Below are 14122 nucleotides of genomic sequence, written 5' to 3'. Positions count from 1 at the left end.
ATATATTGGCGAAATCTGATAAACACGCCAACACCCATGTTGATCGCTGATTTCAAAGGCCGATCGTTGATATTTTGGGAAAAAACGTCGATAGTTTTAATGTGGGGTTTTAGGGGGTGGGCCACCCAATGCGGACCTAAACCCCATTAATACATCATTGTGGTTATAAAAGTTTATATATGGAGAAGGCGGGATTGGATCCCCCGACCTCTCCTCAACCATATTGCCTCTTTTAAACAATGTGCCAACCACTTTACATTGGTAAATTCATCTATAAGTTTTTATTTAAACTCAGCACTTTTACCTTGGCACAAAGTTCGAGGAGGAGAGACTGCAAGCACGAATTTCGAGGTAGAAGGCATATTAATTAATATTTTAATGCAGGAACCATGAATTTTGCAAGAGGGCAAAATTCTCACTTTGTCAGAATTTGACAAATTTTATATGGTTTTTACACCTCTCATCGCCACGAACATAATGGTGTTGTTCGTTTCTTCATTAAAGGTTTGAATTTTTTGGTCATTTCCAAAATGCACGTGGAACCATGATTTCAGCAAACATAGGGAGCACAACCATGAGCCATGAAATTTTCCCAAGGTAATATTTTGACATTTCAGAATATACTCAAGTTTATACTTGTTTTTCATTGTTTTACGCGAGGATCACAATGGCAAGATCAGATTCACTATCTGAGTTGTAGATTTCCAGTCCATCCATGGAATGGAATCTTTGAGGAATCCCAAGGGAATCTGAAAGATTCCTTGAGCCCAGAATTCTCAACTTCTTAGAATTTGGATTTTGGACAGTCGATTCAGCACTACTTGATGCCAGAAATCTAATGATGTCTTTAGATTTCTTATTCTCTCATTTCTTCTTCTAGTCACTTTTCTAAGTGCTAGTGCAAATGTCCACTTTCTTATGCAAGCATCCATCTTCATGCAATCGATGCCTTGAGAGCAATGGTCCGAGCAGGTTAAGTAGTGTGACATCCACTTCTTCAAATGGCCCTTGGTTGTGAGGTATATGATGTGTTCATGTACAACATCAATCAAGGTTATGTTGCACATATCCTTGATTGATGTTGATGCAAGATCTTGTTTATTACATGTTGTCATGATTCCTTGCTTGATTTGATGCAGAATCTTTTATGTGATGTACTTTTTTTCATAACTTATCATGTTATGCTTTGAGATCCCTTGTTGTATGTTTTTGGGATGCTCTTATTGTCGTCGTGCATGTGTTTTGCATTGAGATCCCTTTTGTGCCATGTTGGCAGGATGCTCACCATGCATGATTTTGTCTCATACTGATAGGAGTCTTTTGACCGAGAGTTCCTATTGTGGAACATCTCTTAGAGCCACTCCTGCGTGAGGGAATTTTTCCTTATATGATCGAGACATCATCTCTATGTACATCACCATTATTGATAGCACTTAATGCCGTGGCCTACACCATCTTCACACTGGGGCCTGGAAACGTAGTCCCTCCTGGACAAACTCCGTTATCAACGACTTATGTTTTCATGTACTGATGATTGTTATGTTCCTCTTCTTTTCCACATGTAGATTTATTCATTAATGTTCTTTTAAAAGCAATTTTAACACATCACAAAAGTAAAAGGTCTTGGAAGGGTCCTTCTTCACACCCGGACCTGAATCACCCAATATACCTTGCTCCTTCTAATAGGTCCACGGGAACAACCACTCTCATATTTGTTCCTTCAAATATCATTTTCCTCTTCTTTAAGTTGATTATAGCAATGTTGGAAAATCAGTAGTAGTGCACACCCCTTCAATTTCCACTGTAATACCTGATAGTCTTCCTAGAGGAACAATCTTTTGTTGATTCACCATTCTTAGCTGAATAGGTGACCATTTCAACTTTGGTTTACCCATTAACTCCCATGTTTGCTTTGTCAGGACATTAGCTTCAAATCCCAAATCTAAAGTAACTTGGTCCATGTCATATTCTCTGATTCGTGTAGTAAGCCCCATTTCCTTTCTAGATCTATTTTGTCTATGTAAATTGTTAACTTTGTGCATCTCACTATATGGTACTTCTTTAGATGCACAGGAATTTATCAATTCTTGAATTCCTTCTACAGCTCTTTTATCTCGCAACAATTTCATACAAGTTTGAAGAAAATATTTTAAAGTATTTACCTTATACGTTGCATCTTGTTCTTGTATTGTAAGAGCTTCACTTTGTGTCAAAGATGATACACCATAAATATTCTTCTAATTCTACTGTGTGTTAGATTTCAAAGCTCCTATACCCATAAAGCTTCATTTCACTTCCATAAATACTTCTTTTTCCTTTTGAATATCAAACACAGGGGAATTTTTAGTGGTCTTTCTAACCCATGTAGCTCCAACTTCCTTTTTTCCATTTTCTTTATCATTTTCAATCGTAGCTCCACTCCTTTTTATAATATTAATGTGAGGTTCTTCATTCCTTGGTTCTGCAGTCATCATCTGAATGTTCTGTGTCGGTTGTTTATTTTTTTTTCTTGCATTTGTTCCATAAGTACCGGACACTCCTCAATTACATGATCAAATGATTTGCAATACCTACATGTTGAAGAAAGATTCTTACAAATCTCTTGCAAAGTGACCTGCTGGGCCATAGATGTAACAAATAATCATGACCTCGACCAGATCCTCCACCTCGACCAGTTCCTTGACCTTGGTCTTGATAACCATCTTGACCACTATACTTTCCACATTCCTCAGATCCATTTTCTTCAGCTTTCATTCTATAGGCATCAATACTTCACTCCATCATTAATTCATAAGCTCGATAGTTGTTCTCATCATTCCCTACTAATTTACAAAATTTGCAATATATGTTTCTTGGAGTCTGGACATAATTCTACAATAGTTAGCAATCTTTTGTGCGATGTTCACCTCTAGTTTTACATGTCTCGCACCATAAGTTGGATCATGGATTCAAAAGATTCAATGCTCCACTAGCCATGTAGTTCCTAAAGAAAGGGCATTGTTATTTAGAGTGGCCTTCTAATTTACAGTTTTTACATCACACTTCTTCGTGAACTTCCTTAGTTTTCTTCATATCTTGTATCTACAAAGTCAAATTTTCTAGCTCACTCTAGATCTGTTGCATACCTACATTGATATCCCCTATAGGTGAAGCTTTTAATTTCATTACAAGTTCTAAAGCTTCAACTTGAGCTTCTATCTTCTGTTATGACAAAGGAAATATTATATGTGGAAGCAGTGCAGCTATAAACCATTCTTTATATTGATTTGGAGCTATTTTGAAGCTCACCTGATCTAATAATATCTTGAATCTTTGATCAAATTCCCAAACAAACTCAGTAAGCTTCTGTTTTATTTCTTTCAATTCAATGATGCACTGCGACTCAGACTTTAGCTTCTTAAATTATTTTGCCATCATTTGTTTAATGTTTTCAAATGATCTGATTTGATTGCTTGAATACTTCATGTACCATGTCAGCACTCTAACTTGAAATTTTGTGACAATCTACACTTTCTTTATAGTTTCATCATGGACCTGCTTCGCTATCCATACTGATTCACATAAAAATGAAAACTGCTTTGGATCCTCTAATACAGTTCCTTTAAAGATAGGTAAATTAATATCATCGGCCATAGTTCTTCTTGGTAGGGCACGGGAGGGGGTGGGGGAGGGGGATTCATAAGGAGAGGGATATGGGGGGTAGGGGGGTTAGGGGGACTGGGAAAACCAAAAGAACCCTGATTACTACTTGATTCTGGCTTCGGAAAAACTTTCAAGCTGGAAGGGTGAATACTGCAGAGTTCCTTCAGGGTTCTCAAGGTGATTTTCTTCACTTTCAGACTCACTTAACAGAGGGCTATAGTCAGTTTCTATAAAAGTCTTCGGATCTTGGCCACGATATCTCTTCCTAGTGTCTATTCTATATCTTTTTACACTTCGTGTTGTTCCATTTTCTTCTTCAGATCTTCTCCCAAAAATAAGTAACTAATAATCTGACTGCATTCATAAAATTCCCTTTTCACACAAAATCATCTTAATCCAAAGTTTTAGATATTTCAAGAACTTACCTCATGGTCCTTTGAAAAAATTTCATTTTCTTCGCTATAGGACACAATCGAGTCTACCGCAAACTCAGTAATGAATCCTCCCAAGATGTTGTCAATCCAGAATTCAACATCTCTTGACATCCTATTGTCAGTCTTCTTGAGTTTCTGTATTAGTTCAAGAGTCCACTCCTTAGGTTTGTCTCCTTTAAAACAATGTTTTCTCTCAGTCAAACCTAATATCCACTTGTATATATCCACATGGAATTAGTGTAGGAATATTTCGTATTGATCTTCGAAAATATACTTCTCCAACCACCTCCTAGTTAACAAATGAGGGTTTCTATTTTCTTTTTTCGCAAATTCATGTTCCTTCTATTCTATCTAATCTTGAATTTCTTTCTTCGATGGATGCCACATAAACATATCTCAAACAGATTGATGTCTCAACAATAGAACCATTTGTTGGCTGGGTTGGACTGACCTAGGTTCGTATTTTATTGTGCACCAAAAAAACCATTAATCACTCACCCTTTCGGCAACAACCTACAAGCAAGTTGTAGTCTCACCTGAAGTGACTATGGGAGGTTACAAAACCAAGTTTCTGCAACCTTGAGGGATACTACAATGTGGAAATTTTGTATTTTCTTATGCATTAACATTTATAACTACTTCTCATTATTGTGTTATTTAACTACAATAAACCATTATACTATAATAGGCTACTTCACATTCATGAACTACTTCGTACTTATATATTACTTCACAGAATTATATTCATTACTTAAACATTCATAAACTTCACAATACTAAAACAAAGTGCAAGTAATAAGTGAATCAACACATGAAGACATAGATTTTACTGTGTTTCATCGCAATGTGGGACTACACACAAGAATTGTTTCTTATAATATAGAATTTGTACAAAAAATAGTTCTTCACCTACGCACTCAGCTATAGGTCATCTACGCACTCAGTTGTAGACTTAGGCCTCTGCACACTTAGCTGCATATACTTTCCTTCACCACAAAACCCAATCACAAAGATTCAACCATTCAATACATGATATGATCCTAACATGATCCTGTTCTTTATTATTTATCTCTATATATACTGTTACATTGAGGTATTACATCACTACATTACCATGGACCCAACACTATGGTTCCCAAAATACAAGGGACTATGGTCTAAAATCATTCAATATTATATGATTTTACAAAAATGGAGGGGTTTTGACCCACTCCTAGGTCCATATACCTTGTGGTATATCTATTACGTAGTCTCCTTTTGGTGCCACACTGTTCTGACCACTCCACACTCCATTCCCCAAAATGCAATCTTTAGCATAATTTAGGCAAAGTTGGGTTGCGCCCAACAAAAAGAAACAGGAAAAGGAAATCCAAGAATATGAAGTGCTTGATGAGATCACAGAAAAAGTAAAGGTTCCTGAAAATCATAATGATCAGCAGCCACAACAAAAACAAGAACCACAATAGCAACATGCACCTCAAACACTTGAAAGTGGTGTTAGAATATCTACTAGGATAAGTAGACCCCCTGAACGATACTCTCCTTCATTATATTATGTATTGTTGACTAGTTTTGGTGAACCAGAAAGATAAGAAGAAAGAATGCAGATAGAAACTAGGAAGAAGTGGGAGCAAGGTATTGAAGAAGAGATGGACTCCTTGATGCATAAGCAGACTTGGGACTTAGTCAAATTGCCTATAGGTAAAACAACATTGTAGCATTAATGGGTTTACAGGTTGAAGGGAGAACATGGAGGAAAAAATAAGTATAAGGATAGACTTGTGGTGAAGGGGTTTGTACAAACAAAAGGTATATGACTTTGATGAAATTTTTTCTAATGTTGTTAAATGACTCCAATCAGAACTATTTTAAGTCGAGTGATAGTAGAATATTTGAATCTTTAGCATTTAGATGTAAACATATCCTTTCTCCATGGAGAATTGGAGAAAGAAATATATGTGCAACAACAACAAGGGTATCAGGTCAAAGGGAAGGATAAATTAGTGTGTGGGTTGAAGAAGGGTTTGTATGGCCTAAAACAGGCTCCAAGGCAATGGTATCTAAAATTTGACAAGCTTATGTTTGAACAAGGTTATACTAGATGTCATTTTGATCATTGTTCTTTTCTTAAGAAACCAAATAATGGCTGTTATATTATATTGCTATTGTATGTATATGACATGCTTGTTGCAGGGTCTAACATGCAAGAAATAAATGTACTCAAAAGAAAATTGCCAAATCCATTTGCAATGAAGGATTTGGGTGTTGCAAAAAAAATCCTTGGTATGAGAATAACTAGAGATAGGAAAAATCACAAATTAGCATTGTCTTAGAGTTAGTACATAGAAAAGGTGTTGGAAAGATTTAATATTTAAAATGCAAAACTAGTTAATATACCTTTGTCTATCCATTTCAAACTAAGGAGATGTGTCCCAAGACCTGAGAAGAAATGGATTATATGTTTAAAGTTCCATATGCACCAGTATTTGGAAGATTAATGTATGTAATAATCTACACAACATCTGATATTGCACATGCAGTGGGAGTTGTAAGAAGGTATATGAACAATCCAAGAAAAGAGCATTGGATGGCAGTGAAGTGGATTCTCAAATATTTGAGAGGTATCACAAATCAAGCATTATGCTTTAGTGGTTCAAACATTTCTCTATAGGGATATGTTGATGCAGATATGCTAGGTGATTGATATAATAGGAGGAGCACCACAGGGTATTTTTTTACTGTAGGTGGAATAAATTTTAGTTGGGTTTCAAAATTGAAAAACATTGTTGCACTTTAAACGATAGAAACAGAGTATGTTGCAGCTACAGATGCTAATAAAGAAATGATTTAGTTAAAATGGTTTATGGATGAGTTGAGCAAGAAGTGGGAGGTGGTTAGGATATATAGTGACAACCAAAGTGTCATTCATCTTGCAAAGAACTCATAATTTCATTCCAATACTAAACATATATAGCTCAAGTACCATTTTATACGATCAGTGTTGGAAGATGAACAGTTGAAGCTGGAAAAGATACACATTAGCCAAAATCCTACAAACATGTTAATAAAAGTTGTAACAAGGGAGAAAATGAGATCTTTCTTAGTTTCAATTGATATTCAAGTATGATGATGAAGATGAGAAACAACCAGGTCTAAATTGGAAGCATTGTCTAGTAAATGAAGAAGCAGTGGAATTTTTATATTTAGTCTCCAGGTGGGAGATTTTTTGGTGTGAAGCCTAGTTATCTTCTTGATTCAGAGGTCTCAACTGCATTGCACCCTAGTTCCTAATGGGGCGAAAAATTCTCCCATGTGATAGCCGCCAAGGGGGCCGATGACTACTTTTAAAGATCCCCCCTAGTGAGGGTTTGGGGGCAGTGTCCCCAAAGCTAAAAATAGATGAAAAGTTTCCTTGTAAAATATTGTAATTTTGTAGTCAATCTGGGTCATTCATTAGGTGAATGATATGACGGTAGAAGTTATGTTAATTTAGGGTTCTTTTCCCTAGAAGGCAACCCTCAGTTTATATGAGGGAATTGTATTTCGGTTTTGTATGATTATTCTCAGAGAGAGAGAGGAGGTAGTGTGAGAGCTAAGAGGAAATTACAATGGATCTGATGTAGGTTGTATCTCTTCATTTTGTTGGATAATATAAAAGGATTGGTTGTTTCTCCATGGACAACCCAAATTGGGTGAACCACATATATTTGTGTCTCTCTTGTTTTGTGCACTTCTATATTTCTGTTTCCACAATATTTTATGTCTTCCATTGCTGTGTAATATATAATTTTCTAACAAAGAAAATGTCATTTAGGGCCTCAAAATGGCTCTAGAAATTCAAGATCTCAAAAACTAACAAAAATAGTAAACTATCAAAATAGAAAATTGCGCTGCAAATTAGGAAACTGAAAGGGAACAGCGTTGGGGGTTCAAGTGGAATAGGCTTGTGGCAATCAATATCCACTTGGATCATTAGGGCTGACTAAAAACCTCTCACATGCATCATATTGAGGTTCCTTTGATTACACAAAGATGTGTGCAGACTGTGTCATGAAGGGACCTCGAATCATGTCTCCTTGTGTGGAGACACTCCTTTCTAAGAGTTTGGGTTTGTCGAAGGAAGATGAACAGTTGAAGCTGGAAAAGATACACATTAGCCAAAATCCTGCAAACATGTTAATAAAATTTGTAACAAGGGGGGAAATGAGATCTTTCTTAGTTTCAATTCATATTCAAGTATGATGATGAAGATGAGAAACAACCAGGTCTAAATTGGAAGCATTGTCTAGTAATTGAAGAAGCAGTGGAATTTTTATAATTAGTCTCTAGGTGGGAGATTTTTTGGTGTCAAGCCTGGTTATCTTTTTGATTCAAAGGTCTCAACTGCATTACACCCTAGTTCCTAAATGGGGCAAAAACTTCTCCCATGTGATAGCCGCCAGGGGGGCCGATGACTACTTTTAAAGATCCCCCCTGGTGAGGGTTTGGGGGCAGTGTCCCCAAAGCCAAAAATAGATGAAAAGTTTCCTTGTAAAATATTGTAATTTTGTAGTCAATCTGGGTCGTTCATTAGGTGAATTATATGATGGTAGAAGTTATGTTAATTTAGGGTTCTTTTCCCTAGAAGGCAACCCTCAGTTTATATGAGGGAATATTATTTCGGTTTTGTATGATTATTCTCAAAGAGAGAGAGGAGGTAGTGTGAGAGCTAAGAGGAAATTACAACAGATCTGATGTAGGTTGTATCTCTTCATTTTGTTGGATAATATAAAAGGATTTTTTGTTTATCCATGGACAACCCAAATTGGGTGAACCACATATATTTGTGTCTCTCTTGTTTTAAGCACTTCTATATTTGTGTTTCCACAATATTTTATGTCTTCCATTGCTCTGTAATATATAATTTTCTAACAAAGAAAATGTCATTTAGGGCCTCAAAATGGCTCTAGAAATTCAGGACCTCAAAAACTAACAAAAATAGTAAATTGTCAAAATAGAAATTGTGTTGCAAATTAGGAAACTGAAAGGGAACAGTGTTAGGGGTTCAAGTGGAATAGGCTTGTGGCAATCAATATCCACCTGGATCATTAGGGCTGACTAAAAACCTCTCGCATGCATCAAATTGAGGTTCCTTTGATTACACAAAGATGTGTGTAGACTGTGTCATGAAGGGACCTCGAATCATGTTTCCTTGTGTGGAGACACTCCTTTCTAAGAGTTTGGGTTTGTCGAAGGAATAATTTGTAGAAAATATGAAACATTATATAGACCTAGCCTATGACACTAATAAATATCATTTCTTATCTCTAAATCCACAATTCTATGGGTCTCATCTATATCCTTTAGATCCATATCTGAACAAAAGATAGAAAGAAAGAGAAAAATACCAAATATTCTTCAATAATCTAAGTGGGAAGGCCATTATCCCATGGATCCAAGGCATGGATCTAGTGAAACAACTAAAGAAAATCGTTCAAAATCACTTGGGAATACCTGTAACACTCAAAGTTTTCTTATATGAATAAAAATTGATCCAAGACTCTCTTTAAGTGAAATATTATGGTGTGGTAAGTGATTCTACTATAATATTGAATCTGAGGCTATGGGCGGCATATACAACCTTTAGAAACCTTAATGAAAATTCTAGAAACCTGAGCGGATCATTCTCATTCAAGGATGCACTAAAAGGGAAGACTAGTGATTCAGTTGATTAGATCCAAAATATGTAAGGACCTTACACTGTTGAGAAAATGGACAAGTACTAGCTACGAAGTAAAAACCCGAGAGGTAAAATCATTGATTTCAAGATTCTGTGATCCATATTGTTCTTGATATTTTCTTTCGAATTAATAACATCAGGTTTTCTACTAGTCAACATTTTAAACTATCTAATTTCGTTCATCTTTGTCTTGAGGATGAACTACATTAGTGTAGAAAAACCTGTAGATTCACAAGCCCGTGTAATCTACTAAAACAAGAGACAAGAATCTACTTCTACTCTTTACAACGAAAGCCCATAAACATTGAGCAAACAATAATCAATAGAGGAAGAGAATCAAAGGCACATAACAAAATAAATATTTGGGGAAAGCCATAGCTCAAAACCCCATTATCTATTTTGTATTAATCTAGAAAATCCAGATGAAATTACAATGCTTGTTCTCTCTAGAGAAATCTCAGCACTCAGCAAAGTCAATCTCCAACTCATAAGCAAGCTGAAGGCCAAAGCTTAGCCAATTCACAAACTCTCCAAATCTCTATTCCAATGTGTAATTCCTATGAAGGATAGCTTGTATTTAAAAGGAAATAAATCCTCTAAAAATAGTGCAATTGCTCAAGGATGAGTTCCTGAATGCATGCACTATCAGTGCAACTCAGAAAAATCTAAAACAAATAGTACATTGTCTCTACACTCTAATCTCAATTGGGTCTTTCTTAGAATCAACAAGCATGAGTTTGTGATGGTGGAATCTTCAGTTAACTAGAGTAGCAATAATTAGGTCACTAGTGTCCCAACTGACTGTTTACTCACTATTAGTTCCTGAAAATGATTGGAACTAATTTAATTGGACTTAACTCAATAAACTGAGTTAACTAATTACAATCGATTCACAACTCATCCTTAACTCATATAAGTTAGGGAGAACATTTACATGTCTTCTAAAATACTTCCAATTTGAATTTCCTAAATTAATTAAGTTAATTAAACTTAATTAATTATTTTCAAATTGTTATGAGAAAAGAATTCTATTTTAATTCACAGTTTAATTCAAGGAAAATTTAAACTAGAATTTCTTATTTCCATTTCTCAACACTCCCTCTCAACAAGAAACAGATTATCAACTACCCTGATCCTATCTCTGTGAAACTCGAATTTACATCTTCGCAATGCCTTTGTCAAGATGTCAGCATCTTTCTCCTACGCGGGAATGTAATCTAACAACATGACCTGCCTTAATACACAATATCTGAGATGATGATACTGGATATCTATATGCTTGGACCGATCATGAAAAACTGGATTTTCAAAGACTTTGATACAACTCTGATTATCACAATAAGTCACTGTCGGAGCCATATACTAACCAAACAAACCAACCAGCATCTTCCTCATCTAGATAGCCTCACATGTTTCTTGACATGCAGCCATGTTCTATGCCTTTGCTGAACTGAGTGCAACCAATCTCTGTTTCCTATTGTACCAAGAAACTATCACTGACCTAATACTAAAGATCCCTCTTGATGTGCTCTTCCTGTCAGACAGACTCCCAGTCCAATTTTCATTGGTGAAGCCTTGGAGCTTCACTCCATCTATCCATCTGTACCACAACCCAAACTGAGTAGTGCCTTCGAGGTATCTCTATACATGCTTTGTCGCCTCCCAATATAGCTTGGTAGGCCTAACCATCACTTGACCAAGTTGGTTAATTGCATAACACATATATGTTCGTGTGTTCACGAAATACATGAGTGAACCCACAAGCTGCCTGAAAACAGTAGCTTCCACTACTTATCTTGAAGTAGCATGCTCCTTCCTCCAGTTACCAGTTAGAGGAGTTTCCATAAGCTTACTTCTCTCCATATGGAATCTCCTGAGTATGTCATTGGCATACTTACCTTGAGAAACAAACAACTCCCCATCTCCCTACCATACCTCCATGCCAAGAAAGTAATGCATGAGCCCCATGTCCTTCATCTCAAGCTTTCTTGCAATATCCTCCTTGTAAGATTTGATGAGCTTCTCATCACCTATCAGTATGAGATCATCTACATAAAGTACAATGATAAAAATCTTACCTTTCACCACTATGTGATACAGGTTTGCATCTACTGCACTCTTTGTGAAGCCCAACCCAGTGAAGTAGATATCTATCCTAGTGTACCAAGCATGGGGTGCTTACTTCAGCCCATACAACACTCTCTTGAGTCGGCACACAAGCAACTCATGGTCCAAGGTTTCAAAACCTTCGAGTTGCTCTATGTACACCTCTTCCTCAATCATGCCATTAAGGAAGGCAGTCTTCACATCCATCTGATGGATACTCCAACCCATCTATGCAGATAGTGCCAAAATAGATCTGATAGATGAGTACCTTGCAACAGGAGCAAAGGTCTCATCATAGTCAATCCCCTCTACCTGTGAAAAGCCACAGGCCACAAATCTAGCCTTATGCTTCTCAACACTACCATCTGTAGCTTTCTTTACCTTGTAAAGCCAACGGGAGCTCACAACTGACTTGTCCTCCGGTCTCGAGACCACATCCCAAACACTATTTCAAACTATGGAGTCATACTCCTCCACCATCACATCAACCCAAACTGGCTATTGCACTGCTTCCTAAAAGGAAGATGGCTCTGTCACAACACATGCACCCATAAGTGCCATGTATTCAGTGTACCTCTCTAGTGACCTCCTCTGTCTGCACTCAGAAGAGGGTGCTCCCACATTCTCCTGTGCATCGTCCAACAATATATCAGCCTCTCTAGTGCACTTTCTTCCTTTTCTAGAAGGCTATCCCTGAGTGGATGTCTCCACTCTTGGAACCTCTGCATGTGGCTACTCCACACCAATTTGATGCTCCTCAACCTTAGGAACTAAAAGTTCCTCCTCTGCATGTAGCTCAAGCTCCCTCTTAAGGGATACTCACATGGCCTTCTCCTCATCAAACTTGACATCCCTGCAAACCACTATCATCCAATTGGTTTGCATGTACACCCGATAGTTATGGGGAGTATCAGTGTACCCCACAATGATCCCCAACTCTGTTTTTGGCTCAAGCTTCTTCTGTGCATCATTGGTCACATGGAAGTAAACTGATGACCCAAAAATCCTGAAGTGACCAACATCTGGCCTCTTACCAGAATAAGCTTCCTTTGGTGTTTTACTCTCAAGTATTCAATGTGGACTACGGTTATGAACATAAACCGATGTGTTGCATGCCTCAGTCCACAAGTGTAGTGGTACGCCCTAATCATGAAACATCACCCTTGCTGACCCTACTATGCTCCTATTCTTCCTCTCGGAAACCCCATTTTGTTGAGGGTTATGAGGTGTCGTCAACTCTCATTTAATCCCTTTCATTGCACAAAAGTTATTAAACTCATTAGAGACATATTCTCCACCATTATCACTCCGTAGAGCTTTAACCTTCTTGGTTGAATATTTCTTGACCAATGCTTTGAATTCACAAAACTTTGTGAATGTCTAACCCTTTCTCTGCATGAAAAATATCCAGCATTTACAAGAATAGTCATCTACAAATATAACATAATACCTATGTTTGGTGGTGTATACTATCAAGGATGGTCCACACACATCTCAATGGACTCTCTCCAGAATCGACTGCTCAACTGTCTCTATCTCTGTTGAAAATAATACTGAAAGGGGGGGGTGAATCAGTATTATTAAAACTTTTCAACAATATACCATCCAAATTTATACTTCAACTTATTCTTCAGATATTGATGATTAATTTATGCATAATAATGAACAAGAACATGAAAAACAGATAGTCACACCATAGAACACCAGATATAAGGTGGAAACCCAATGTGGGTGAAAACCACCTGCTGCAATATGTCTCTATCTTCTTTCAATTAGAAACTTCTTTTACAATGATTTTGTACTGGTGCAGTCCTTTACCAGTACGCAGGCTACAACCTGCGGAGAGCTACAACTCTCTCTAGTTTTCCAGTTTCTCCTGGAAGGGAGCTACAACCCCCTACTTCTTTTCATTCAAGGACCACTTTTCATTAATTTTCAGACTGGATCCAAGAACATCAAATAAACATCAAGTACATGTGAATCAACCAATCTCCTTATACAATCAAACCAATGAGCCACCCGAACTTCTCAGAATGCTGTAAACAGAAAACCAACACCAGTATCCTAAACCCAGAACACAGCAGCAAATAGAAAACAGGCAGCCAACAAATATTTCAAAACAGGTCCGCAACTTCACCAATATAAACCTGCGGATACCCGCACTTCACCTTCAGCTGTTCTGCGTATACCCGCACTTCGTCTTCTTTTGTACTGCGTACCC

The sequence above is a fragment of the Pinus tabuliformis genome, chromosome Q, assembly GCF_031772625.1.
Source record: "Pinus tabuliformis cultivar Carrire ecotype Pingquan chromosome Q, CPIR1, whole genome shotgun sequence".
Lineage (NCBI taxonomy): Eukaryota > Viridiplantae > Streptophyta > Pinopsida > Pinales > Pinaceae > Pinus > Pinus tabuliformis.
Note: the sequence above shows the minus strand (reverse complement) of the source record.